At 32.7% G+C, this 27,331-nt stretch overlaps 1 long non-coding RNA gene across 1 annotated transcript; it reads left to right on the forward strand.

The window, feature by feature from the left end:
* The first annotated feature begins 5,998 nt into the window (after positions 1 to 5,998).
* Positions 5,999 to 21,750, forward strand: LOC143049314 (uncharacterized). Its single transcript, XR_012970176.1, has 3 exons — positions 5,999 to 6,089; positions 10,259 to 10,322; positions 21,587 to 21,750. It is a non-coding gene; the product is annotated as an uncharacterized LOC143049314 (long non-coding RNA).
* Positions 21,751 to 27,331: the final 5,581 nt, after the last annotated feature.

The following is a 27,331-nucleotide window of genomic DNA, read 5'->3' on the forward strand; positions in this document are numbered from 1 at the left end:
TAAAAATTGTTAGGTAACTGACAGTCCTGATGACGAAAATGTCAGCTCTGACGGTACCCTGAGGGATTGGGGCTTGGATAAATGCTCTTGTTCATGCATCATACATTTACCTCTTTTTGGAGGAATTTTGAATGACACAATGTTGACATTTTTACCTATTATGTCTGTTTATTTTTTTCACGCATCGAAACGATGCATGAACATTATAGAATTTGATGCGACTGTCATACAAGTGAGAGGTTTACCTAGCTATAAAAGCAGGTTCAATCCATCCTTTTCTACATAAGAAAATACCTGTACCAAGTCATTTGTTTGATGTGTTTGAGCTTATGATTTTGCCATTTGATTATGGACTTTCCGTTTTGAATTTTACTCGGAGTTCAGTATTTTTATGATTTTACTTTTTATTCAATGAAAAACTCACTTGTCAAACCGTCTGGATCATGGTCTATATAACTTTCAAGTTCATGAAATAATTTTTGATAAATCTTAACAGCAGTAATATCTGCAACTTTTTAAAAGTATCGCTTTAATGGTCAATACACGTCTCTTACTGATAGTAGACACATTTACCACAATCTTTTTGAAATAATAAAACCATTTACATTTAATCTGATTTCCCCCTAAATAATGAATATAACTTTCTCGCATTGTCCTTTAGTTAAACTCACCAGAAGCATGTTATTTTATATGAGCATAACATTAAAAGCGAGGCCATTACTGATTCTTCAACAATTGAAAAACAGAAAAGAGTTCGCATTATCCGTTAATTCGACCAACAAACACTGTTTGCAGTATACAAAATGTAAATTTCTATTTTAAGAAACTGTACAAAATAACATAAAAAATGAAAACGATATTCATAGATCTAATAATAGTGTTGAATTGATGACCTTTTAGAATAAACTTGTTTAAAGGATTGATAAGTTTACCCGGATCGTAGGTTAATTTCCCGGCTTGGTAAACAACATCCCCGTAATATTTAAGATGTGCTAAATTTGGTTCATTGACTTTGAAACTTTTACATAGTTTACAAGTTAATGTTTGTGTTAAGGTTTGTCTAATGTAACGACGTATGATAAGTCAATGGTACATTGTCACACCTCATTTCCAACATTTGAGATTGATTGACCATGCACCTTCAGCCATGGTCCATTGATTATTTGCTTAACTTTGAATATTTGCCTAACAAACATGTTAAAGTGCTGCTATTTTAATATCAACATTTGCAGTATTAAAATTACAAAAAGGCGAGACATATCTCTGTGTTAACAGTTTATTTACAGGTACATTCAAACTTGCAAACCACCAAATCTCAATATCTGTGACAAATTGATGAAAGGTTTTGAGTATTTTATGGTAACGAAATCCCTGATTAAATAATTTATCAGTACTTGATGGATTACGCTTATTGAAGTCTAAAAAGTCACTTAAGACACGGGAATAACGAACGAGTTAACATATATTATAAACATCATTGAGTTACTATCAATATTTAAAATACGCGGGTAAAGAAACTTTTTGCACTTATGACATCCGGCGATTGAATCCGAGGTATGTATTTGTATACAAGTTTTATTGTCATTTATAAAACAAATCAATACAATAGTTAAATTACAGTTACTATTAACACGAATAAAGGTAAATTGATAAATAAAGTATCATTAATAATGACTGAAATCGTATCAAATATGTTGACACATCAATCGCCACGTCATCTTTGACCAACGCCCGTATAATGGACGCATACCTTCATTAGGATTTTGTGTGATTCGGGGTACAACTATAATGATATGACAATTTATAAAATAATACGAAAATGTGAAACCAGGTGGAAATAGGCATCATATATATAGCACTTGGTTGTATATATTTTAGAATTCTTTATTAAGGTTCATCATAACAAAGGGACAGATATGGACGTATTTTCACATCAAAAACTACTCAGTGTGCAGACTTTATAACTGTGCAGATTGGAAAGTTTTAATGACTGGCATCCACTAGATATATAAAAGTTAAATGCATTTTGTGTTTCAGAAAGATGTAATTGATTTTGGATTTTTTTGGGCATTTTTTTCCTTTCTGCAAAAGGTGTAAAAATAAGCAAAGACCTGGATCGCATTCGATACTGTCCACTCAGTTACTACCTGTAACTCACCTATAGATGTGTAGATATATATTGTCCATGCCAATCAAGGACAATCAATACAATACAAACCAGTTGTTACCTGAGAGGGAGCATATCAAAGTTGTATCCCAACTTAGTTTATTTTTAAACCTACTTCAGGAACGAAAACAATGCCCATTAAAGTCCAAGAAGTGATTTTTCTTTCTGATATGCAAAATAACTTTTATATATCTAGTGGATGCCAGACCTCAAAACTTTCCAAACTGAACAGGTGAGTCTGTACACTAAGTATTTTTTGAGGTAGAAATACGGCCATATTTGTCCATTTGTTATGATGAACCCTTAAAGGTCTTAGGACTTCAACAAAAATAAACAGTACTCTCATATAAAGACCCTACAAAACACAATTATAAAATACTATAAATACTAGTGCAAAACAAAAATAACTCTTACATGTTTATAAACAAGTACTTTGCACTGTATAACATTTTAAGTAAAATACTAATGTTATTCTCTTGTACATCTATACTTTTTGTCTTAAAGACTCAACTTAAACTTGTGTCTTTCATGTATTAGTTTATGCATCTCATAAACTTAACTGTGATAAATATGCTGTTACCATGTAAATAATATACTCTACATGAATTCCATAAATAGTAATAGACCAAGCAATACAGTACAGCATTAAAATATCTACATGCAGCAACTAAGCAAAGTTTAGTAAGCAAATTAAACAAATTATTAACTAAATTATAAAAGAAGTTAACACAACTCTTTGCTTACCTCAAGTGCTAGTTTGAAGGTCACAAGAATAACATCATATTTGTATGGCTACATAAAAAAATAACCTGAATATAAATATGAATTAATAACTAATGTGTTCTATGTCTACAATATGACTTCATAATATGTACATGTATCAAAAAATAAGAAAATTTGTTCCCTTAGATACTTAAACATAATAAAGGTTTGAAATGAATATTTAACTATTTGATTACTTCTTGTTTAATATCACTACACTCCAATGCTCCATTATAATCTATTGTTTATGATTATTCAATATTTTAATCATTAACAAATCTTTAAAGTCATAATAAACGAGTGACCGGTAAAAAATAATGTTATTCCAATTATTGAACCAATGCATACAAACATCATAAACTTAGTCTTCTGTGCACGATTTTATTATTTTTTTCGCATAAATTTCTTTTTATCGTCATTTTTTTCAATCGGTCAGTGTTGTGAAAATATGGCAGGTAATTAAAGTTCGTGTTTTGAAGCCGAAGTTTAACAATTGTCACCTGTTTATCAACAATCACAAAAAAGCATGGATATTGAGCACGTGCTTAACATGTAAAATCAGATAATAGTTATTTAAAGGACATCCATGCGTATTGCGATCGCCGGATTTTTACGAGATGGGTCACACGGAGGTCACTTTGCATAGGGAAAACATGTCGGGGAATTGCTTCCTGGAAGGAAGCAATTGAAATAAAGTAAACTTCTTCTTAATATGAACAAATTAAAGAATTTTCTTCAGAAAAAAAGTATATGTACATAAGTTTTATAATGAAAACTATCCATTGAGTTATAAAAAACATATGCATTATTTTTTTTTAATTTGAGGTTTCTGATGATTTTAATGATTTAAAGCAGGTTATGGTTAATTAATTGTACATATTATTCATAAAGGTCAGATTCACACTACACGTGCTACAGATTAATTTCTCCATTCAATCAATCAATCTAACCAAATCTTGCATTATCTGTTAAAAACTCTAGAACTATTAAAATAATGTGAGAAAAGTATATACAACTAACATGTAAAGAATAATTTAGATTTTCAAAGATTCAGCAATAAATATATATATATACAACTTGTCTAAACATCAACCCAACAATGTAAGTTCTGTAAATTTGTTCGCAAATAATTTGTTCTTCCCTCGCCGGGATTCGAACCCATGCTACTGAGATATCGTGACACCAAATCGCCTGCACTGTAGCCGTCCCGCTAGACCACAGGACCACCTGGGCTTCATAAAAAATGAAGCTTTCGGTGGCCGGGTGTTACCTTTCCACGTCAGTTTTAATCTAGCGTCGTACTACAGTACATGATATATAAGGGATGGAGATGTTATTTTTACAGATCAGCTAAATTATCTATAGTAAAGGATCCTACAAATTAATGTAAGATACAGTCACCGGAAATATTTATATTTATAAGTACGTCTGAGCCAGTGACAACTCTACAACAGATTTATCCATCGGATCACAGCATGGTTCGAATCCCAGCGAGGGAAGAACAAAATATTTACGAAAGCAAATTTACAGATCTAACATTGTTGGGTTGATGTTTAGACGAGTTGTATATACATAATATACACAGCCAGGTATCACCATCACTGCTGGTGATTTGATGGATAAATCTGTTGTAGAGTTGTCACTTGCTCAGACGTATTCATATATATATATATATATATATATATATATATATATATATATATATATATATATATATATATATATATATACTAAAAATTGAATTCTGTGTCCACACTAGGATTGTAGGATTGAGAAATATAAATAAAATAAGATATTGTATATATATCAAGGCAATTTACAAACTCAAGAAATTAGAAATATAACTTCTCAGTAAGACAGTTGAAGTTAGAGTGTCCAGAACAATCAATAGAATTCCACTCCAAAAAGAACATGTGACCAAAATCACTATTCATATAGAAATATAGCCTTAATTAAGATTATAAATCAAGGTAACATAGACAAACGGGTACACTGGTCAGTTTAACAGTATTCAGATTGAACAAATTAAATCCCATTCAATTTGTAACCAATAATATCAATAGTATGAAAATCATTTTATTCCAATATATTGAATCAACACATACAAATTTACAACTAAAAAATATACTAAATTTCACTCTACCACAAATGTATTAAAATAATATGAAAATATATAAAAAATATTATTAAATAAGAAGTCTACATATTTCAAAAGATAGAGAAAAAACCCAAACACATAGGTAAAATTGAGACTGGAAATGGGGAATGTGCCAAAGAGACAACATCCCGACCATAGAAAAAAACAACAGCAGAAGGTCAACAACAGGTCTTCAATGTAGCGAGAAATTCCCGCACCCGGAGGCGTCCTTCAACTGGCCCCTAAACAAATATATACTAGTTCAGTGATAATGAACGCCATACTAATTTCCAAATTGTACACAAGAAACTAAAATTAAAATAATACAAGACTAACAAAGGCCAGGTATATTATAAAGGAGCAAAGACTGGCGTCCAGAATATGAACCAGCATACAATAATTTAAGTTATGTAAAATTGATAAATATGTTCGGCTAAAAATGTCAAACGCTATCAGTATTAATTACCCGAAAAAGATAAGGTATATCAGGGTAGGACTGATGGCTGACTAAATAGTAGAATGGGGCTGAATATTGAAATACTACTTTTTGATAAATATTCCTAAAGTAATGAACTAGAGCAAAAGGTATTTATAGCATTTGGATTTTACAACTTTTTCCCAACTATTTAATGCTTTATGAAGCAGTATCAATTCTACTAAATTATTTTAAGGCATATATAAAACAAATGTTACAACCGATAGATTAGCCATACAAGACTGCTAAATTAATTTTTTTAAATAACACAAAGCATTTGTAATTATCAATACACAATTTAATTCAGTAGTTTGGTGATTTTAATTTTTTCCAAACCATACTAATTAGTATTGTAAAATATGTTAGTGTTTACTTGGAAAATATGTTCATTCTGCAACGCTGAATATTTTTGTAACAATTACAGAATATTAATGTTTTATCTTTATAGTATGAATAACCTGAAAGTACGTGGAAGAGTAGACGCTATAATCGCTCTTCAAAAGAACAATATTAGCATGGATTTAAAGTTGTCAAAGATAATGTTGACAGTAAGTATGAACAATGATATATTAACCAAGTTAAGAATTTATGATCGAAACTTATATAGCATTTTACATCTGACGACATAAACTGTTGGTGAAATTAAGGCGACAATAGTTTACCGATGTTAAAATTTCGTTAACCGATGAAATGAGGGCAAACACAGATAACACAGATATATTGAGGGAACTTCATTCAAGTCTACAAGGAGAAGGATGGGTGCCTAGACAAGTAAGGCGTTTCATCAAATGCTAATATCAACAATCATTCAATGAAATGCCCGAATTCGGAAAGAAACACAATTGTCAAATCCTCTGATCAGAAGATAAAATGTGTACTCAAAGGATGCACGTTGTTAATTCAGCTGTTTCACAAGCCACGTTATTTTTTTTTGAGAAATGTAATATTCATAGATATGTTAATTCGGTAACGTACTGGTTACCAGATATGATTTCTGTGTTTCATGTCATAGATATATACTTTTCAATGTTACCAGTAGAAAAACATGGTAGTCCCTAAAATTTAATTCTTATGTGGTCCCAAAATGTTAGTATAGAATTTTAGTACAAATTTAAATCCTCCGAAGTTCAGGGCATATGGATGTTAAAGATATGCCGCACAGCCCTATATTTTGACTTTTGAATAAAATAGTAGTGTATATCAACTTTCCGTTGTTGGAGATAATCTTTCACGAAACTTCGTAGTAAAGTGGCATCGTTTTAGCCGCAAAGGGATTTCATATTGGAAAATAACCTTGTCTATTTTTACAGAATTGCAACCTATGTAACATTACAGGTAAATTTCTAAAAATTGGATATAAATTAGGTTTCTAATTATGTAATTTGATGTTTTTTTTAAACAATTACAAGAATATTAATATACAATTGTGTTAGTTACTATGTCGGCCTTTCTTCCAAAATCAAACTGTGTAAAACAAATAAATCCTGTGCACATAGATTTTTTTTTTATCAAATTCATACACATGAATTTGGTAAATAATTATATTTACTTTTACATACGAATAGAAAATAAAAATAGAATCACAACTACAAACGATGAGAAACAAAACAATATCTAACCAGAATTACATATAACACTTCGTAACTGAAGACACGAACACTGGATAAAAAATAACTAGACACATCTTATAGCAATGCGAATTCACACTCAGCAAAAAAGTCATATTCGGGTATTAGTCACGTTCGGTATTTGAAAGACCAGACGACGTCAATGTTACACCACAATTTAAGACGTGGAAAACATGTCCTAAGTTAGTTTAGACACAGAAACATCGTATGGATCAACCAATTCGTTGTGGTGTCTATAAAATTACGAATTGTAATTTTTGATCTTTCCTCCACACTTTGCTGGAGCAGTGTCTGAGTAAGGAGCACACTCCTGTTTATGGAGTCCGTATGGTGTGAAAATGAACGTGCAAAACATATCAACTGTGATATGTAAAAACTAAGCGAAAGGGATGAGAGTATGTTACAGTTGAGAAATGGGAAATTTATAATTGGGAAGTTGAAGTCGTCTCATTTGTTATAGATTTTAGTGTGAAGTTGTCAATTTGTGTCAATATTGAGGAAGAGATCAAGATATGAAGTAGTCACTCTACTATGCTTAGTATCCTTAACTTTAAGCTCACTGGAATATTTGAGATGTAAGTACTGGCCATGGCTGAAATGTAGGTTATAGGATATCATCGATATATCTGAAAGGAAAATTAAAGAATGTCGCAAGGAGTTTTTCTTTTTGTCTTTCAGTAGGTTCTGAATGAATTCTGCTTTATACGAGCACAAGAACAAATCGGCCAGTAGGGGTGCGCAATTATTACCCATTGGAATACTGGTTGTTGAAATATCATTCCTTCAAACTCAACAATATGTTGTCGATCAAATAGTCCCGCATTTTGATTAAATCATTTTCAGGATATTCTCTGGTAGAATTAGTGTGGGTCTTCACAAAATAAGAAAAAACCACTAAAGTGACAAATCATGTAAGATAAATGTGTTATACAGTATTCATACGGTCAAATGGATTTCTATAATTTATAAATAAGTGTGGTTATTGTACATTTTGAGATGGCCACTTCTAAAAAAGGTTGCCTGTCTTTCTAATCATATGTGGCTATTGAAGATAAGAATCACCAAATGAATTTTCTGTGATTTTTTAACGACCGCCAAAAATGACATCCTTAAAATAGTATGGGGTCGTGGTCATAGTCTTAAAAACATTTGGTTTCCAAGCAATAACTTGAGTATAAGTGTATGGGTCTCTTTGAAATTGTACCGCAATGTTTCATATCATAAAAGGTAGATGGGGATTGATTTTGAGTGTTGTGGCCATATTCGTTTAAGAATTGAAGTTCAAAAGATTTTTTTTCTGGTTTCCGGAGAATTACTTGAGTGGATGTGAATAGAATATGTGATACTTGACTACAATATTCAATACCACAAAAGGAGGGCTGTATTGAATTTCGGGCTATGGTCGTATCAGCTCAAATTTTGATCCACACAAAAGTATTCAAAGTAAGATTTAAACAATTAAAGTCAAACATAAAACCAATTAAAAATGAAAAAAATACCTCCTCCATAACGTAAACCCAATTTTCTATTGCACATAAAATAGGTACAAAGATGTACAACCACCATTACCAAATTCCCATTCGAATATATTACCACTTCAATAATGATATTAACATTTCAAGCATAAACTTGAAAACAATTTCCTCCATATTGACTTTTTCTATTCAAAGGGAAATAAACACAATGAAATGATAATCAACTCTAAAACACAAACCATGAATGCCACCTTTTGGTATAACCTTTCAGTACGGTTCAAACCACAAAAACTACAATAACAAATTCATGACCAATATCATGCCAAAATTTTTATACCATATTATTATCCTATATTGGCAAAAAAATAATAAAAAATCTTCAGTTCATTTGAAAAATTACTGCAATTTATTTTCTGTGTATGAAGAAACATGAGGTATATATATGTAAAGTGTAAAGCATCCAGGTATTCTTCTTTCCGAAATTTATACAATGAGTTTGTGCCACTATCGTTGTTGTCGGATTAATATCCATTGTCTCATATTCTGCGATTTTCGTTCCAGGCGAGCCAGAATTGAATAAGAATAATGCCTTATTCACTTGAGGTTTTCAATGTTCTTGAATGTGGAATTTGAAAAATGAACGTTGTAATTGTATATCAAAATTGTCTTTTTCTGTCATATAACACTGAAAACCCCATATAGCGGGTACTTTAAAAGACTCACCACATTTTTAATGTTATTCTGAAAAATCGGAAAAATGTATTATATCAATTCCTTATAATTAAATTCTTAATTCAATTTTTGAGGAGTTAATTATGAAAGAAAACGTTGTTGATATCACGGTTTTATGACAACATTATGTCCATGAGCTGAAAGACAAAAACCTTCAGCAAATTATAAGACGTCTTACATTCAAATTAAATTATTACCAAAATAATTCTATTACTTTAAACTTTAAACTTTAAAATAATTTTATTCTGCATTTGGTTGACACTGCATAATTCTGTTCTAAAATAGCTGAACTATCATTATTGATTTTTTTCTAAATGCTAACAGTTAAGAGGGCCTCAGTTAATAATGTCAAGAAAAATGAATGTCTTCTCCTCTCCGATCACCAAAAGTCATAATATGTTTAAAAACTGCAATCATTTCCTGATGACAAATAAACCTCAACCCCCACATCGATCTATTCTCCAGTTGTAGAAATATTAAAACATAAAAAAAGATTTCCTACCAATCACAGATTAAACTAAATTCCGTTATTGAGCATTTTAAAAACTTAGCTAATTTTGTCCATTGATAAAACATAATAATTAAGGTATTGTTGTTCTTGATTATACTGAATCTAACCATGTATTTAGATTTTAAATATTGGACAATATACAATGTAACAGTTTCAAATTTGTGAGTATTTTGACTACATTCATTCGGAACCAGAAACCTATGCTCTGTCAATCATTTAATCACAATCCAAATTCAGACCTGTATCAAACCTGAAGGCAGTGTTATGTCACTGCGGTCGTATCAAACTCTTCATTTTTTGTTGTTGTTTATTGTCTTAATGATTAGTCCAACTCTTCACGAAAAAATAATTTTGTTTTTATATATTTGTAGGTCATTATGCCATACCTGATATACTTCATATGTATTGGAACTTCAAAAGTCATTATTTTAAAAGGTATAGTTTTTTTGTTATGTTCTTATGAGTGATGCAGACATATGAATAACAATTGTACAAGTTAAAAATCAATTCAGAGAACATTTCAAAATCTGTCCATCTCGCATGTTGATAACAAAAGATTACACGAACTTGTATACATATATGCAAAATCTTTTTTTTTAATGTAAAAAGCAGCCTTAATATTTAAAAAGATGATATGATCAGCTGCTTTTGGTATAAAAAAGTTAATTCCAGTGTCAACTTATAACTTTTGTTTTCCTGATTAAATCAAGAGACTCTTAAGAGATTTGTAGCCCACCTGGTTATTTGTCACACAGTGCATCTTAAACAACAGACAGCATTGTAGACTAGAATATTATACATGAATAAGTTTGTTTTTTTAGCTTTAAAAAAAAAATCTTCTCCTCTGAAACTACTTGATCTAATACTTCTGCATTTATAAATTTTATTCGAAGTTTTGATCCATTAACAATCATCGGCGCTATAGCTAAAATAGAACATAAGGGGCAAATGCAGTTTTTGGCTTTTACCTCAAAAACTATAGCAGTCAGAATGACATGAGTTAAAAAGATGAATAAGGCAGAATCTATCTGTTATGACATTTTCTGACCAATTGGACCTACCACTGTAGGTTTCGAAATAGAATAATGTTTTGAAATTTTACTGTTTTATGTTATCATATTCTGCTGTTGTCTTTTCTATGGTCGGGTTGTTGACACATTCCCCATTTCCATTCTCAATTTTATCTTTAATTCATATTAGATAGAGATAAAGTGTAAACAGCAAAAATATTCAGCTAACTAGGATCTCTTAATACGTCAAATGATCAATGTAATCAATTGACTCCTTCTGGAGTGATCATCCTTGAAACGTGCAATTATGTTACTTTTCAAAAATCATCTTCTCTGAAATTAATGGGCTAAATACTCTCCAAACTCTAATTGAATATGCCTTAAAGTATCTAATTTGTAAACTGTATCCGAAGTTTCGATCCATCAACAAACATGTCCCCATGGCTAAAAATAGAACATAGGGTACAAAAGCAGTTTTTGGCTTAAATCTGAAAAACTACAGCAGTAATAGCAAAAGTAGAAGGGTGTTAAAGGTATAAATGGGTTTTGATCTATGACAAGTTTGACAACCCATTTTGGGGTTACTCTTCGAAATAGTTTCTCTATATTAAATTTTACTGTTTTTTTTGGGGGTTATTTTCTTTAATATTATAATAGAAAGAACGAAAGTATAAATGTTTAGCCTAGTAAGATCTACAAATAAGCCAACTTGATAAAAATAGTCAATTGATTCCTTAGGGAGTTGTTGCTCTTAACACGTGTTGTTATGAATGTCTAATTACTTTAAAAAAATTCTACGATGAGACTTCATGGCCAAATACTTAAAACTTTTAATTGAATTTTCCTAATGATGTCTAGTTTATAGATTGTATTCGGAGACATGATCTATTCAAAAACATTGTGGCAGTTTCTAAAAATAGAACATAGGCGTCAAATATTTTTTTTTTTGGCTTTCATCTCAAAAACTAAAGCAATATGAGCCAAACTGACATATGTGAAAGTATAAAACAGGTTTAAATCTACCTGTCAAGTAATCTTAAGACCAATAGGACAACTTATTGTTTGGTTACTGTCCAGAAAAAGTTTGACTGTCCAGATTGAGAAGTTTTACAGATTGAGAAATTTTACAGTTTTGGGTTATATATTTATTATTTTTAAGACTACATGTATAAGATATGGAAAGAGAGAAAGTATAAATCACAAAATTTTTCAACAAAGTAAGATCTACAAATAAGTCAAATGCTTGAAACTGGAATTTATGACTCTCATACGCCTATTGTGTTGATCTTGTAATGCTGATTATGTCATCTGTTTAATCTGTATCTTCCTAAATTTGTGCCCATAAAATTGTCTGTTCCGGAAACGCATTCCTATAAAGAGTCTACAAAAGATTTTGGCAAGATTTGACTTAATTGTACATTTTGGACTTGCTGATCAGTTTCGCTATTTAAAGTGTCGATATATCTTTATAGTTTTCACAATAATACTCAGCAAGTGTTATCCCTAACAATAGTTAAAAACACAAACATAAGACTTTCAATAAGGAGTCGACTGACGACATGGTTCATTTGACGTTGATCTCGTGTTTGGTGGTTCATTAGTCACTGTTAAATTTGTTTCTTAGAAACTATAAGCAACAGGTAACTGAATTGTGTGCATATAATGATTGCGAGGTGTCTTGTTTGGTTTATCTGACCCTGGCCTCATCTTCTTGGATCATGTTAAGTTTATATGATATTGTAGTAAAGCCTTTCTATTGCATATCCGCCAAACAAATGCACTATTTGGCTCTATATATTTATATTTATGTTTATATTCATATCGGGTTATGTGACCGTCCGTAGTTTTCGGATGTTATCGCGATAGTTTACTATAGGGCGGTTAGACAAACAATTAAATGGAAATTCTGACATGTACTTTCGAGCACATACATTGTTATATGTTTATTTCAGACGGATTGGAATTTGAATATATGTTTTAGTATGTAATAAATTAAGTATGATAATTAGATAACATTTGAATACAAATTTGACAGCTAGTGCCCCTTTGAATTCATCATGTAAAACATATGGTTGTGTGTAAGTAAAGGCAAAAGTAAAAATAATGTTTTTCATACTTCATAAGATAAGGAATATGACAGTTGTTATCCATTCGTTTGATGTGTTTGAGCTTTTGATTTTGCCAGTTGATTAGGATTTATATCTAGAAACTGACTATGAAGGTCGGTTGAAAACAAAACTTTACGACAGAAGAGATGATTGTAGCTTCCCAACTGTTACCTTTTCATTTTTAAACCAAGAGATCCAAATGGTGAAGTTGGAATCATCACTTCGTAAATATTACGGACGCCATCACGAGTTGGTTGAACGTTATAAAATATTCGTTATACAGATGATATCGGATATGTTCCTTACAATCCCCTTCCCTTTTAACGAATGTGACCTACCGAATAAGACTATTTACCGGCTTTGTAACAACATGAGTAATGCGACGGGTGCAAAATTTGGAGCAGGGTCTGCTTCCCCTTCCGTAGCACCTGAAATCATCCCTATTCTTCGGTGGGTTTGTTGTTTTTGTACCCTTATTTGTGAAATTTTGTTCATGCATCATTGTCAATATAACGGAAATTGGTGCGACTGTCATACAAGTGAGAGGTTTAGCGCTAGAAAAATAAGGTTCAATCCACCATTTTCTACATTTGAAAATGCATGTATCAAGTCAGGAATATATCAGTTTTTGTCCATTCATTTGATGTGTTTTATCATTTGATTTTGCCATTTGATTAGGGGCTTTCCGATTTGAATTTTCCTCTGAGTTCAGTTTTTTTGTGATTTAACTTTTTTGCAGTCCATCAGATTGTCTTTTTCTGAATTATATGTAGACAGGCGAGACATATCGCTGTGTCAACAGATTATATCATCGATTACCTGATTTCAGTCAGTTGAATTTGTGCGATTTTTTCAGTAAATTTTTTATTAGTCTTTTTTGTTGTTGTTTGTCTTAAGTGTCTTTTTTCTTTTCCACCGTGCTCTTCTTTTTTCTTGCACATATGATTGCTGACTGGCCCCTTGGTTTCTTATTTCGGTTTTATAAACTTTTCATTCTAAAATTACACATATTTACAAAACATGTAAATATGTGTCTTGAACTGAATTTTAATGGGCGTATTGTTTTGCGTTTACTTTTCTACATTGGCTAGAGGTTTAGGGGAAGGGTTGAGATCTCACAAACATGTTTAACCCCGCCGCATTTTTGCGCCTGTCCCAAGTCAGGAGCCTCTGACCTTTGTTAGTCTTGTATTATTTTGATTTTAGTTTCTTGTTTACAATTTGGAAATTAGTATGGCGTTCATTATCACTGAACTAGTATATATTTGTTTAGGGGCCAGTTGAAGGATGCCTCCGGGTGCGGGAATTTCTCGCTACATTGAAGACCTGTTGGTGACCTTCTGCTGTTGTTTTTTTCTATGGTCGGGTTGTTGTCTCTTTGGCACATTCCCTATTTCCATTCTCAATTTTATACCATATATGTTAGCTCTCGATTCAAGAAATGTGCATTCCCGTCTTAATCAATAATACTTTTCATTTATAGCTGATGGGTTAGACCCCGGCCAGGTCAAATATTTAAAGAAATGTATGTGATACTTCATCGCTTAGCACGCGGCATTTATAAGTAAAGACTGATCGGCCTGGAGTCAGACTTATATGTCTGGGTAAGGTCATATGTCTTCCTCCGGATGTAACTAGCACGTTAAAAACCTGGCTTATAGTGTCGGTCTGGTACAACGCAGGATTAATATTTATATTATATTGTTAAACATATTCTCGTCCTGAATTTGCATATCAATTTGCCGATGGACGTTAAGGGCATACGATACAATTAAAGGGGAGGTAATGACGTGGCTAACGTACACATGTTATTTTTGCAAAGCCAGACTGAGACATATCAGAAAAAGATTTATATGTTGACTGTTTATGATTTAAACTGAGTTATCTTTAAAACGAGTACATGACCCCTCTTTTTTTTAAATGTCATTTGATTTGATTACATATTACATGACTATTTGTACCAATTTTAACGAAAAGTCATTTTTTTTTTTAAATTTGACAAAGATATCGCAAAAATGTCGTTTTTTTTTCTAAAATCCTGTAACTTTGTAAGAATAATTCAATTATTTTCAATAAAATGATATGCATAACAAGAGCAATTTTAATAATGTTTTTAGCAAAATCTGATTGTGTTTATCAGTTGAGATTAAAAAGTTAGATGTGTCTATCCAAAGGATAGAAATGCCATGGCGGTCGAGTTACATCAAACTTTCTGGTCAGGCCGGGTATTATAAAATCACAGAAAATTCAATAACAAAATAATCCAATAATCTGTAGTCTTGTTGTCAAAGAAATATACAAGTAAATTCACTAATCTATTTATTAAAATTCCATTCCAGGACACTATTTACATCATATATATAGTTTACAAAATGTATAGTTCAAATACTCATTAGCACATTACTTTCACACGGTATCATAAACGGCACTCCTTATAAAATCGGCAACAGTGTCCAATACTGTGCATACACAAAAACCACGCATAGCGTCCAATACTATGCGGACAAAACCACGCAACAGTGTCCAATACTGTGCGGACAAAACCACGCATCAGTGTCCAATACTGAGCGGAACCACGCAACAGCGTCCAATACTGTGCGGACAAAACCACGCATCAGTGTCCAATACTGAGCGGAACCACGCAACAGCGTCCAATACTGTGCGGACAAAACCACGCATCAATGTCCAATACTGAGCGGAACCACGCAACAGCGTTTAATACTGTGCGGACAAACAATAAAGAAATAATAATAATTCCAAAGCTATCAGTAATCTGCTAAGATGTATCTAAAAATGTTATGAGCCTGAATAACAAAAATCCTTTTTAAATAACTTTTCACATTGTATTGTTCTTAAATGTCTTGCCTTCAATCCTCTCTAACACTAAAACAGAGAGCTCTTATATACCTATGATCTCCAAATATTCTCCAACTGACCTAAATATTCTCCAAATATTCTCCAACTGACCTAAATAATCTCCAAATATTCTCCAACTGACCTAAATATTCTCCAAATATTCTCCAACTGACCTAAATAATCTCCAAATATTCTCCAACACTTTGTTAACAAAAATAAAACATGTAAATCAAATAAAAGTATTTACTACGTGACCTTGGAGAACATGCTATGTTAATCTCTTATAGCAGGATAGCTATTTGACTTAATGACTTTAACAGACGATAACCAAAACTTTCATATGACAAAATTAATTACAGTGGACATAAAATTACACTTGTACAGAAATGTTAAATAATAACCGAAATTTTGAGTAAATGTCTAAATTTTCGACCCTTATTATTTTCTTTAAGTCGAACATGGAGGTATATTTTTTATAACTTATTTGAATTGCTTAGGTGAAAAATAGCTTATATGCAAATGTTCGTAGCAAGTTCATCATAGGTTTGAAACTGTATCGTCTGCCCTTAAGCATCCATTGATCATTACCATCATCATCACCATCACAATAAAATCATCATAACATATAATATGGGCAAAATGATGTTTATAATCATTGTAAAGATTGTTGCCAATCTTTAATTTAAAAACAATATCTTTGGTTTCTGGATGACTAAACAACTTTTTAAAGTATCAGAGATTATTATTATCAATAATAATAAATACAGGTAAATAAAATTCAATATGTTAAAACGGTTGAATGTGATTTCGTGTATATGTTTTTACCTCTTGGAATCTTTAAAGATCGGTTCAAATTCGTTTTGCTATCAGACAAATCCGGTTTTTATAGGTCTTAGCACGCCTTATCCTTGCGTGCAAGAATATAGTTCGTTACCGGTCAATGTTTATCATGTAAATCACTGTCAGTAAGTACATAAATATAGAATTATAAAGAAAGCAAGCACGATGTCATAAGTCTCGACACCGATTCAACAATATAAAGCATGTAAATACAAGTAACTAAAGAAATGAAAGATTCATAACAAGCTGGAAAACAAAGATGTTATTCGAACCCCACAGGTTGTGGGAATTTCGTAACGTTAAATCGGCAAATGTCAAATTTGCCGGAAACGATGTAACGTTTACAAAAAGGTACTGCCGCAATATTTAACGTCCACAACACTGCTCTCCGTCAACATAGAGTTTCGTCTCGAAATTTGAATGACAACGAAATATTAAATCATTATATACAATCAAACAAGATGTAAACAAACACCTGCGGCTGCTATCTCAATAGAATATTAAAATTAAGAAAATTTGTTTTTGTCTAAATCACGAATAACCTAATATCACGATTCATGACACGTATAATAGTAAAATTGTACCAACGGCATACAAAACAATATACATATAAATAATGTCAACAAATTTCTAATTTTGTGTCTTTTCAATATTATAAAATGTCTTTAAAATTTTCAACGTGTTCTTTTTTCCACGACTTCACTGTATTATTGATTCGTCTTTGTTTCTGTGTCCTCTTCTGCTCTCTCGCTTTCTCTGTCAGCTTTTTTCTCTTTTCTTTTGTTTCCTCCTTTGTGTGTCTCGAGTTACATGTTTTTCATTCTCAAGTTCTTTCTTAGTTTGGTTTAAATCTGTGTTACGGAAACTATCTTCCATAACCTTAATGTTTTCTTCTGTAACAGATATATTTTCTACTGTTACATTTACATTTTCTTCTGCAACATGTTGCAACAGTTCGAATCAGGCAACATTTGGACATCGACCTTGTCCGTCTGTTTACCCGTATAATTTGCACTTGTAATATTGCCTTTATATACATGCATGTCCTGTGTACATGCTATCATTGGTTTTCTGTCCTCTGCCAATACCGACTCTACAAACGAATCTCTGGTTGAAAGGAAATCACTTCTTTCTGCTTCTTTGTCAATGATAAGCCCAGAATTGGTGTCCTTTTCTCCGACTCTGGCTACTTTCATTTCACCAATTAGGTCACAGCCTAATAACTTGTTCTCTCCAATGAGCGCTACATAAACTCGCCATTTGAAGGTTTCACTTCCCAGATTAATTCCCACCTCTGAAAAATCCCTCCTGTCGTCAAGATCTGTCCGACGTCAGCAACTACCAAATTTATTGCTGATCTCCTTAATTTTGGCCGTTTACTCTAAGGAATCTGATTATACAATTTATCATTTAGAACCGTCACCTCTGCTCCAGTGTCAATAACTGCATACGTTGCAATCTTGTCAATGACCACTGGAACTGTAATGCTAGCTGCTGTCACCCGATCACTGATAATATTCTCTTCTATCCTGTTGATCGGTTCTGCACTACCCATTACCTCCTTTGGTGTGTTCTATTGTATCTCCTTAGACTCCTCAAACAACATCTCTAGGCTTAAATCTAGGTCCTGTATATCTAGGCTATCTTCTTCCAATGATCTCTTTATATAAGTTGTACCCACTGATTTTTTCGATTCAACCAAATGGTCTTTCATTTGGCAAGGATTATCTTCATTTTTCAAATTATTCTCTTTAGCTATTTCTCTATCATGTGTAGGGGCTGACACCTGGTCGGTAGTCTCAACCCTAGCAGTTTAAAGACTCTTCAGTTTGATTTTGACTCCTTTCATCATTCCGTATTAAACCACTTCGGTTTTCTTTATGATAGGGGCTTCTCTTTTCTTTTGGACAAGTTCGAATTGCATAACATAGGCATTCCAAGGATCTCTGCCATTGTAAAATGGCACTCTGTTTCTTTGTTTCTTCTCACATTATCTATCTTGGAGTTTTCATCATTATGATGCTGTTGCTGTGCTCTGCCATACTGTTGCCTATGTAACCAGTTGGGTACTGAGGAATTGTTTGCATACTGCTGGTAATCTGGACGTTGCTGGATTTCAGGCATGATTGTACTCGTACAAGAATAGTTTGGACGATGCTGGATCTCAGGTATTGTCGTATTCGCATAGGCATATGATGGTTGTTGCTGGGTCTCTGACAATGTTGTATCCATGTATGGATGTGTAGAACGTTGCTGGGTGTCTGGCAATGTTATACTATTGCAGGAGTTTGTGGAACGTTGCTGGGTCTCTGGTAATGTAATATTGTTGCAGGAGTTTGTGGAACGTTGCTGGGTCTCTTGTAATGTTATATTGTTGCAGGAGTTTGTTGAACGTTGCTAGGTATCTGCATAACTATTTTGACTACTGATAACAGGGTCAGATTTAATTTGAGTGAAATGTTGAGCATTATTCTTCATCTGAAGGTTTTCATTTCTTAATGCCTCTAACTCTTGTCTCATCTTGTCTCATCTTTATCATTTCTTCACGCTCATATGATTTCTGAAGGTTTTCATTTCTAAATGCCTCTAATTCTTGTCTCATCTTTATTACTTCATCACTCTCACATGACTGTTCACTTGTTATAGTCGCTATAGCACTATCACTCTTACTTTTGGTTGGGAAAAATGGGTGTGTGCTTACATCCCTTTGAATATTATTCGCAGTACTACTAAATGGCCTGGGGCTGATATTTATTTCCCCATACCCATTATTATTACACCGAGTCATTACAGCTGAACGGACGTGCTGGGCCAGCTCTCCTTTATCCGCTATCTTCGATGAGGGTTTACAGTTAGATGATCAACGACTTACTACTTTAGATGACAGAAACCAATCCAACGCCGTACAGTAGACGCAGAAGTAGGCGTACCCGCGTTAACATGCACTCCAAAACCCATTGTATCATGGGGGAGTGTTATGCCGATTAACGTCCGAGGGCTGTATCCTAGGTGTTAGATGATTGACCTTCATTTCACTGCCTCACGGCTTTGGTCTTGATAACGCTTCCTGTCATCTTTAGCACTATGTCCAAGACTCATCTACCAGTACTCCATAATCGAGGTTATCGGGCTGCTAAAAGAGTGACGAAAGATACCAAAGGGACAGACAAACAGACAAACAATAGTACACATGACACAACATAGAAAACTAAAGAATAAACAACACGAACCCCACCGGAAGGGTAAGCAGATTCTGCTCCACATGTGGCACCCGTCGTGTTGCTTATGTGATAACAAATCCGGTAAATAGTCTAATTCGGTAGGTCACATTCATGAAAGGGAAGGGGATTGTAGTTGCTAAGCTGACCAAACTGGCCCTGAAAACAGCTTTTGTGAAGAAATAACATCAAAGTAGTAAACATACCAAACCAAAATATCTATAAAACCAAGATGGCGACCTCCAAAATGGCGACCACCACCTGTTCCTGACCGATGCCGGCAAAAATTATTTAAATGCTCACCAAACGCCTTCGGGCACCGAGCCGACCGTGAGAGGGCTGTATAGCCAGTCAAGGTCGTTAAACACTTCCATGTGTTGTGTTTATTTCCCCCTGGTTCAAACTAATAGCCTGGTTTGAGGCTAAATAATTATGAGAAGTGACATTCCCAAATGAGCAGGTATCAATATTTGTAGATGCAACAGACCAAGTGGGAATGATTGGACTAGCTAATTTGGTATTTCTCATACAAAGTGAATTAGACCCCTGTGGTAAACGAGATCTGTCTCTTAAATTATACATTTTACTTTTAATTGCTAAATGGAATCAAGAGTTTCAATTTACTAATCAACTTGGCTTAAACTTTATCCTTGTTAATCTTGTAGTTTTTCAGAATTATTCAACTTAGATTACTTTTTATCCTTGTTGAAATTGAAAAACAAGTTCCTATGTCTTACTTTTAAAACATCTTTTAAATTATGAATATATCCTTACTATCGCTAGCTGGTCAATGATAAATATTGAACTGCATATTTAGAGTGATGTTTCCTTAAAAAAATATTGACTGCATTGATTAAAATCAAAATATATTGTGAAACCGATAATCAACATTCTCAATATAGAAAAAAAGAGATGTTGTATGATTGCTTATGAGACAACTATAGTCATTTGGATCAAATTTATTACTTGCAGTCAATGAATATCCAAAATTAGTTAAAACCCCTTTTAATATATATTAGCGTGAATTTATAAATATATCATTTCTTCGAAATATGAACTCTTCCCTAAAAAAATGACGAAAACAAAGAAACAAACAAATAAAAATTAACAAAACAAGTTATTTCCATTATCAAAAATAGGTTAATTTTAGAATTCTTTTGTAAACATTGTATATCCAAACCACACTTTGTGTACATATCTACATTATTTTTGTTGTCTGGATGAGATGTGAGCCATTTTCAGAGGACTTTTATTTCAATATCAACTAGTACCATTTTTAAAAATAAATCTGTTTTTGCTGTATTTTCGGATAGACTAGAATTTTCCTAAGCTTTCTGAGTTTGCAGAAATCAGTAGATTTTGCATTCTCACTAGCATTCATAAATTAATGTTACATAAGCATATTAGATTATAATTTATTACGCTTTTGTTAGACATGCCATTTGAGTCTGAAGAGTTGAGGATGGATTTGTTTTGTATACATCTTGTACAGCATCTTTGTTTTATGTTGTTTTTTTTTTATTAAAAAGCAAATTATTTAGGATTTGTTCCGCATTGTGAAAGCACCTAAGTTCCATCCCTATTTTTATAATGCCAATTAAATTCATAATACAATACTAGCTGCATGATTTTAAATTGCATATCATGATTTTATTTTTTTTGTTCAGAAAACCCCATTAGAATCTATCTCCCAGGAACAATGTTGGATAAAGTTTTCTTCAATGAAACATTTAAAAGGATGAGAGTTCTGGCCTCTAACGAACAATTCATTACATGGATCCCACAAAACTCAAGCGTGTTACCCTGGAATTACTTTATCTGTAGGTGCATGAGAACGTAAGTACTAATTACTCAATGAAAAGTATCATATGAGTCAGTGTATATAAAGTGCGAATCCAGTTAGTTTATTTTCACTGTTGATTGCAAGTATATCTATTGAAGAATAAAGGATGATCAGTGGCGGATCAAGAACTTTTCCTAAGGGGGGCCCGCTCCAGTCATGCTTCAATGATTCCCTATATAATCAACCAAATTTTTCCCACGAAAGGGGGGGGGGGGGCTCCCCCCCAGGCCCCCTACCCCTGGATCCGCCTATGATTGATGACTTTTTCAAAATACGAAAATGATTGATGTCCATCGATGTGAATGATTTTATTTTACCACAATATCATTAAATCATAACTTTTTAATGTATACCTTCTGGATTAAAGTCTCAAAAAGTGTAATCAAAGCAACGGAATCCATAATAATGATTACGGAATGCGATTCATTTTAACTATAGATGCGATGCATTATCACTGTAAGTGCAATCATATCTAATGTGTTATTAGTGGAAATGCGATGAAATTTTATTGTTGTTTTTTAGCTCACCTGGCCCGAAGGGCCAAGTGAGCTTTTCCCATCACTTGGCGTCCGTCGTCCGTCGTCCGTCGTCCGTCGTCCGTCGTCGTCGTCGTCGTCCGTCGTCGTTAACTTTTACAAAAATCTTCTCCTCTGAAACTACTGGGCCAAATTAATCCAAACTTGGCCACAATCATCATTGGGGTATCTAGTTTAAAAAATGTGTGGCGTGACCCGGCCAACCAACCAAGATGGCCGCCATGGCTAAAAATAGAACATAGGGGTAAAATGCAGTTTTTAGCTTATAACTCAAAAACCAAAGCATTTAGAGCAAATCTGACATGGGGTAAAATTGTTTATCAGGTCAAGATCTTTCTGCCCTCAAATTTTCAGATGAATCCGACAACCCGTTGTTGGGTTGCTGCCCCTGAATTGGTAATTTTAGGGAATTTTTGCTGTTTTTGGTTATTATCTTGAATATTATTATAGATAGAGATAAACTGCAAACAGCAATAATGTTCAGCAAAGTTAGCTTTACAAATAAGTCAACAGGACCAAAATGGTCAGTTGACCCCTTTAGGAGTTATTGACCTTTATAGTCAATTTTTAACCATTTTTCGTAAATCTTAGAAATCTTTTACAAAAATCTTCTCCTCTGAAACTACTGTGCCAAATTAATCCAAACTTGGCCACAGTCATCTTTGGGGTATCTAGTTTAAAAAATGTGTGGCGTGACCCGGCCAACCAACCAAGATGGCCGCCATGGCTAAAAATAGAACATAGGGGTAAAATGCAGTTTTTAGCTTATAACTCAAAAACCAAAGCATTTAGAGCAAATCTGACAGGGGTAAAATTGTTTATCAGGTCAAGATCTTTCTGCCCTCAAATTTTCAGATGAATCCGACAACCCGTTGTTGGGTTGCTGCCCCTGAATTGGTAATTTTAGGGAATTTTTGCTGTTTTTGGTTATTATCTTGAATATTATTATAGATAGAGATAAACTGCAAACAGCAATAATGTTCAGCAAAGTTAGCTTTACAAATAAGTCAACAGGACCAAAATGGTCAGTTGACCCCTTTAGGAGTTATTGACCTTTATAGTCAATTTTTAACTATTTTTCGTAAATCTTAGAAATCTTTTACAAAAATCTTCTCCTCTGAAACTACTGTGCCAAATTAATCCAAACTTGGCCACAGTCATCTTTGGGGTATCTAGTTTAAAAAATGTGTGGCGTGACCCGGCCAACCAACCAAGATGGCCGCCATGGCTAAAAATAGAACATAGGGGTAAAATGCAGTTTTTGGCTTATAACTCAAAAACCAAAGCATTTAGAGCCAATCTGACAAGGGTTAAAAGTGTTTATCAGGTCAAGATCTATCTGTCCTGAAATTTTCATATGAATCGGAGAACCTGTTGTTGGGTTGCTGCCCCTGAATTGGTATTTTTAAGGAAATTTTGCTGTTTTTGGTTATTATCTTGAATATTATTATAGATAGAGATAAACTGTAAACAGCAATAATGTTCAGCAAAGTAAGATTTACAAATACGTCAATGCAAAGGAAATAGTCAGCTGACCCCTTTAGGAGTTATTGCCCTTTATAGTCAAATTTTAACCATTTTTTCGTAAATCTTAGTAATCTTTTACAAAAATCTTCTCCTCTGAAACTACTGGGGCAAATTAAACCAAACTTGGCCACAATCATCATTGGGGTATCTAGTTTAAGAAATGTGTGGCGTGACCCGGCCAACCAACCAAGATGGCCGCCATGGCTAAAAATAGAACATAGGGGTAAAATGCAGTTTTTGGCTTATAACTAAAAAACCAAAGCACTTAGAGCAAATCTGACATTAAAAAATTGTTAATCAGGTCAAGATCTTTCTGCCCTCAAATTTTTAGATGAATCCGACAACCCGTTGTTTGGTTGCTGCCCCTGAATTGGTAATTTTAGGGAATTTTTGCTGTTTTTGGTTATTATCTTGAATATTATTATAGATAGAGATAAACTGTAAACTGCAAAAATGTTCAGCAAAGTTAGATTTACAAATAAGTCAACATGACCAAAATAGTCAATTGACCCCTTAAGGAGTTATTGCCCTTTATAGTTAATTTTTAGCATTTTTCATAAATTTTTGTAAATTTTTAGAAAATATTTTCCACTGTAATTACTGGGCCAAGTTCATTATAGATAAAGATAATTGTAGCAACAAGAATGTTCAGTAAAGTAAGATCTACAAACACATCACCATCACCAAAGCACAATTATGTCATGAATTTATCTGTGTCCATTGTTTAATATGCACATAGACCAAGGTGAGCGACACAGGCTCTTGAGAGCCTCTAGTTTTATAATGCGACATGCAACAATTGATTTTCTTTTAAATGACTTTTGTTTTGATATTAACAGTTTGAAATGCAAGCTAGTCGTACACAGGTATAACCAACGTATGATTGTTTCCCGACGTTATGCGTTGAGTACAGTTTGTCGAATTTTTTTCTAACGTTCGTTGCATGTTTTTGTCATAGTTTTATATCATTCGTTAATAAGACATCTATATTGAAATGCCTACCTTTTATTTTTTGTTGGCCAGCAATATCAACTACTTAAACTATTTGACATGTCGTAATATTTCGTACTGAAGATTTGAACAACGGGTTTCTCATTACCTTTAAAACACAAGCATTAGGAAATTATCTGAAATCTCGATTTATTAGTCAGTGCTGTCGATTTAGACCTAAACCGAAAATTATATGATTTTTTGTCGGTGACGTGGCTTGGCTTAAGTGTCCAAGATATGTGTATTTCATATTAATTCGTCATTGGAAAGGATGAATTTTGTCTTACATAAAGATCTGGGTCTGGAGAAATTTTGAGAAATAAAAATTACTATATTAGCAACACATGCAATTTTCAGGAATTTATTGATATATTATCAAAGACTTTCTCTCACTAAGCATGCATGTATAATCTATACTTCTGAATTCATAAATTCAGATAGATAATCGAGTCGGCTGAATTAAGACTTGATATGATGACATTTGCCTAATTTCCTTCTGTGAAATGTATCGCATGTACAATGTAAATGTTCGCCCGTTACAGTTAAAATAAAATCTAGTATCATAACTCGACAGTAAACATGAATCGCATCATGCAAACACCATAGTGGAATTAGATTAAATATCAAAAAGCTGAAAAACAAAAACCTGTTTTAAGTTATACAACATTAATAATTTTTAATATTCATCTACCGGCCATTAATGATATACAATTTAAGTGTGAAAGTCACGTGATGACGGAGATAGTTGGATATGGAATGATGACTGTAAAAGACGAAAGATACCAGAGTGACAGTCAAACTCATAAATCGAAAATGAACTGACAACGCCATGGTGTGCACCACATTTTGGATGATATTTCGAGTAGACAGAAAACTTATTACATTCATTTCTTATGATTTAATTCTAAATTTCTTTATTAATTGTTTTCAAATCATGAAAAAAACACAATTCAAAATTAAATTATTTGTGTATCAATTTTACACCTGGATAGCGCGATGAAAGTACCGGCCGCATCTCATACATATATAATGAATTAAAAAAAAAAAACCCATAAAAGTAGACATCATATATTATTTCTTATATTTTATTTAAAAACGTGAATTTGTCGTTTGTGTTTTTACCATTCTACATGAGAAATTCATAACGAATACAGTAGATATTTCATTTCACATTGTATACACTGTGAGTTATCAATGGTTTAAATACATTATTGCTACAAAATGTGTGTATGTTATAGAGTTTTAATATATTGTATTTGCTGAAATATGCAACTGTTTACTTGATACACATCGTAACACATGTTATACATGCATAACACAGTATAAGAAAGGCTTATGACGGTTCAAAACTATCCGTCACATTATTAAAACATTTTTTTCATTTTTTTTTTACATGAAAATATGACTTGATAATGAAGTAATGTGAATACATTAACTTTTTATATTATTAATTCGTATATTTTAACAAATTTGATTCGTTTAGGGATAGTCACATGTTAAACTATATTTTCGAAGGTAGAGAGAAAACGACGAATAGCAAAACGCATATTGACCGGCAAAAAGCATATTGCACGGTTATTTTTAGAATATCTAAAAACCGATATACTTTGTGACGTCATGTAATGAATTTCAGGATATTGTTTAACGTTTTGAAACAAATGATATCTGTGATCAATTATTTGACGAAAAAAAATCTTCAAATACATAAGATGTCCCAAAAAAAAAGTAAATGAAATAACAACTAATATGTTGTTATTGTCAAGGAGACACTGTAATATTTATATAAATTTCCAACAAACCTAAATTTATGACGATTTTGATACAAACATGGTCGGAAATTAATAATATAACAAATATAGCCTTTGTATGAGGTCAATACAGGATATATCGACCCAAAGAAGTATATCGACCTCGGACTTCGTCCTCAGTCAATATACTTCTTTCAGGTCAATATATCCTTGTATCGACCTCATTCAAAGGCTATATTTGTATAATAAAATATACAAGTGGAAATTATCCTTATCATTATATGTTGATATTCATTTAATATGTAAACTATCGCTTCCTTTTCATGAAAATTTATATTCCTGAGCGAAAGGTTCACTTATACGGAACTTTCAAAAAAGGTTATACAAGTTTAAAGAGAGTTAGTTTCTACAGCTTTCAATCAAGTGTATGCCACTTTTCATAATTGAATTTACGTTTTGTATTTAGTCTCGTCGTTATTATAGAAATGCTACAATTATTGAAACGAGACAGAATGTATGATACAAACTTTTAATTTTGTTTTTTACTGTAGGACAAATATTTCAGAAAAAGAAATATCTGATCATTTGGTGTTCTTTGGCGTTTTTGTTATACTTGTAATACTTAATGCACACACAACATCATCGGAATGGCTGCGCAACGGATTGAAAGATTCAATATCAAAACTAATAGTAGCTGCTCTTAAAAGAATTTTATATTACCAATATGAGAGATCAGAAAGAAGTACAAAGTTTAGAAAAATCAAATCA

The sequence above is a fragment of the Mytilus galloprovincialis genome, chromosome 10 (genome assembly GCF_965363235.1).
Source record: "Mytilus galloprovincialis chromosome 10, xbMytGall1.hap1.1, whole genome shotgun sequence".
NCBI lineage: Eukaryota > Metazoa > Mollusca > Bivalvia > Mytilida > Mytilidae > Mytilus > Mytilus galloprovincialis.